The sequence below is a fragment of the Castanea sativa genome, chromosome 6 (genome assembly GCF_040712315.1).
Source record: "Castanea sativa cultivar Marrone di Chiusa Pesio chromosome 6, ASM4071231v1".
Classification (NCBI taxonomy): Eukaryota; Viridiplantae; Streptophyta; class Magnoliopsida; order Fagales; family Fagaceae; genus Castanea; species Castanea sativa.
In genome coordinates, this window is record NC_134018.1 from 5,704,619 (window position 1) to 5,708,976 (window position 4,358).

The 4,358-nt window shown below is 34.8% G+C and overlaps 1 pseudogene; it reads left to right on the forward strand.

Annotated features, from left to right (window-relative positions):
- Positions 1-310: 310 nt before the first annotated feature.
- On the forward strand, positions 311-3,464 carry LOC142638851 (receptor-like protein 7; annotated as a pseudogene).
- Positions 3,465-4,358: the final 894 nt, after the last annotated feature.

Here is a 4,358-nt window from a genome sequence, read left to right on the forward strand (position 1 = left end):
AACGGAAGAGGTGCCCGTTCCATTAGTGCTTCTTGAGTCATTAGCCAAAGTCATGATAGACCATAAGAAATCAACGAACCTGTCCTAAGAAATCAAGGAATCTATGATGGCTTTGTTGAGAACATAAATAAAAATTAGATAATATTAATAAAGTAAAAAAATGAAGATAACAAGTACAACTATGAGGTAGTTATCATCACTCTTTTACTTATCAAAAAAAAAAGTTATCATCACTCTTTCATATAAAATACACACCTTCCAGCTCTGCTTTAAAGACATAATATATTTGCCTCCGATCTCATTTGGAATTATGAGGCGGTTAATATGGCTCTCTCAACACTTCTACTTCTTACTGCTCTTCTATTCTCTTTTTACTTCATCATCATCATCATCTATTGCCTCTACTTTGAAACCACTGTGCTCCCAAGACCAGTAGTTAGCATTACTCCATTTTAAGCAATTATTTACCTTTTCAGAATTTGCTTCTTATGATTGTAACCTTTTGGGTTATCAGCATTCTTATCCAAAGATGGAGTCTTGGAAAAAGGGCACTGATTGCTGCTCGTGGGATGGGGTTACTTATGATAGGGTGAAGGGAAACCTGATTGGCCTTGAACTCAGTTGCAGCTGGCTTCAAGGCACCATCACTTTAAATAGTACTCTCTTTCTTCTCTCTCACTTACAACATCTCAAGCTTGCTTTCAATGACTTTGAACTTTCGTTGATTTCATCTTGGTTTGGTCAATTTACTAGGTTGAGATATCTTAACCTTTCAGGTTGTGTTTTCAGGCCAAGTCCCACTTCATTTATCGCACCTCTCCCTATTGGCCTCACTAGATCTCTCTCAAAATCATTTTGTTAGTCTCGAAACATTTGTTGTTAGAAGGCTTGCTAAAATTTGAAGATGCTAAGAGAACTTTATCTTGATTTGGTTGACATGTCTTCTGTTTCTCTTAGGTCTCTGATGAATTTTTCTTCTTCATTGACAACCCTTAGTCTCTTTAACTGTGAATTGCAAGGGACGTTACCAGTTGATATTTTTCGCCTACCAAACCTACTTACACTCTTTAACGTCTAATATTGGACTCAAAGGGTTTTCTCCATTGGTAAATTTGACAAGTCCCTTAAGGTTTTTGGATCTCTCTTACACTAATGTCTCAGGAGAATTACCAAAATCAATTGACAATCTAAAATTCTTAAGGAAATTGGGATTACGTCAATGCAATTTTAACGGCCCAATACCTATATCACTCGGTAACCTTACACAACTCACTGATTTGGATTTATCTGAAAACCATTTTAGTGGTGAGATACCATCATCACTTTCAAACCTCAAGATGCTATCATACTTGGGTCTAGAATACAACAATCTCAATGGTAAGATCCCATGATCACTTTCATTTTACAATGTATAGTTTGTGCAAATTGTTTGAATCTCATAAAATTGCAATTTTGCAGGTTCATTTCCCTCATCAATTGGGATCCTCACAAAAGTTACTCAAATTTTCCTCCGATCTAACTACTTCACTAGTCAAATTCCATCACTTTCAAAGCTAAAGGATCTCAATCTTATTGACTTAAGATTCAACAACCTTAGAGGTAGAATTCCTGATTTTTTGACCAACCTCACAAGACTCACCAAAGTTTACTTGTCTTAAAACCAACTCACAAGTCAAATTGGTGAATTCCAAAGTAGCAATTCCTTACAAATTCTTAGATTGGAAAATAACAGGCTTTATGGTTCTATTCCAAAATCAATATCTAATCTTGAGAATCTTATAGAGCTTGATATTTCATCAAATGACTTGAGTGGCATTGTGGAATTTGATTAGTCTACAAAGCTCAAAGAACTTCAAACTCTTGATCTTTCATATAGCAATCAATTATTGAGCATCAAAAGCAAATTTAATGATACCTTCCCTGCTCTTCAATCTTTGAACTTAGTTTCTTGCAACATAACCAAATTCCCAAATTTCATAAAACTGTCAAAAAGATTAGAAAACTTAGACCTATCTAATAATAGCATTTACAGTCAAGTCCCGGAATGGATGTTTGAAATTGGGGAGAATTTGGTATACCTAAATCTTTCTTATAATTTTTTATCAAGTATAGATAGACTTCCATGGAAGAATCTAAGGTTACTTGACCTTCAGGCCAATCTATTGCAAGGAAAGCTTATTGTTCCTCTATTTTATACAAAAGTTTTTTCTATCTCACACAATAAATTGACAGGGGGTATCCCATCTATGATTTGTAATGTAAGTTCCCTTGCAATCTTTGACATATCTCACAACAATTTGGGTGGGCCACTTCCACAATGTTTGGGAAACTTCAGTTATTCTCTTTTAGTGATGGATTTGCAGATGAATAATTTTCATGACATCATCCCTGATACTTTTTCATGGGGCTATAGCTTGACAACTCTTGTCTTAAATGGTAATCAATTTGAAGGGCTATTACCAAAATCTTTGGTTCGCTGTACAAGTTTAGAAGTTCTAGACCTTGGAAATAACAGGATAAATGATTCATTCCATTCTTGGTTGGAAGCTCTATCAAATCTAAGGATTCTTGTCTTGGGATCTAATAGACTCCATGGTCCAATTGGAAATCATAAAACTGATGGGAGGTTTTTCTCTAAACTACAAATTCTTGACCTCTCCCACAATGAGTTCATTGGCCTTTTACCAAGAAATTATTTTGAAAACATGAAAGGCATGAGGAGTATCGATGAAGATAAACCTGAACAACAATATTTGGGTGAATATTATCTTCACGAATATCCAACTGCAACTTATTAACAAGATTCAGTAGTGGTAACAGTAAAAGGATTGGAGATAGAAGTACTGAAAATCCTGACCATCTTCACAGCAATTGATTTATCAAGCAACAAATTCCAAGGAGAGATTCCAGAAGAACTTGGAAGGCTTAAATTTCTCCAACTGCTCAACCTTTCCCATAACAGCCTAACTGGACATATCCCATCATCTTTGGCAAATTTATTAGCACTTGAATTGTTAGATCTCTCTTCAAATAAACTCGGTGGAGAAATTCCCATGCAATTGACAAGCCCAACATTTTTGGCCGTGTTAAACCTTTCGCAAATCTAACTTACTGGATCCATACCTCAAGGTAAGCAATTTGCTACATTTCAAAATGACTCATATAATAGGAACTCGGGATTGTGTGGATTTCCACTGTCATGGAAATGTAGTGCTGATGAGCCTCCACCTCCTCCACTAGCATTAAATTTCCAAGAAGACAATAATGATTCAATGTTTGGAAATGGATTTGATTGGAAGGCTATGTTGATTGGGTATGGATGTGGATTGGTGTTAGGATTAGCTATGGGATATGTTACGTTTAAAATGGGAAAACCGCATTGGCCAGTAAGGTTGATTGAAGGAGAACAGAATGGAAAGGTGACAATGCCCAACAACCAAAGACCCAAGCGAAGAAGAAGTTAATGTGTGCTCTGAGGTAAGTGTGACAAAATCCTCTTTGAATTTATATTGTGTGGTTTTGTATAAACTTATCTAAGAAGTTAAAACAGTATTTTTGTGAAGTTCATAATCTGTAATTTTTCTCTGTTTTGCATGCAAGGTATTGTAAAAAGTGATGAGGACCCTATTCTCTACTATGAATCAGAAAAGATTACTAGCTTTGACTTACAGGTGTTCATTAGAATGGCAACTATCAAGGAGTGGATCATGCTTGTATGAATTATGGTGTCGTTTCCTTATTCCTCAAAAAATCATTTTCAGATTTTATGTATGTACATTTGAGGGTATTCTATGTGTTTTTTTTTAAAATTGTGTCGTGTGTTGGACTTAATCTTGGAGCTGGTGTTGTTCTCAGTTGGCTTATCTTTATGTATGTACTAGTTGCAAATCAATGCGATGCAAAGAAAAACTTTGTTTAAAGGTGTAAGCCGATTTTATTTGTCTCGAGCTGAAACAAATAAACTTAAGTTCTTCATATTTTTATCTAATGGCTAAAGCCAGAGAATAGAATGCCCAAGACAAGCCAACTGTGTAAAAATAAATAAAAGATAAAAACTGGTGAAGAAATGGAAAGTCACCACAAAGAAAATAAAAGATGACAAAATGGGAAAGATAGAGAAATATTAAGGTTATAAGCGTGTGAATATCAAGATAGCGAAGTGCTTGTTAATAACTTACTATTATAGAAAATCACCAGAAAACATAGCCATCTCTCTCTTCCAACATTATTCCGTCAATCCACCCTATATACATATGCAAAAACTCGTATCTAAAATTATCAAATATAATGAGCACATAGTCAGAGCATTAGTTTTCCAATATTTACAAATAAGTTTTAAAAAATCTAATAAAGGAAAA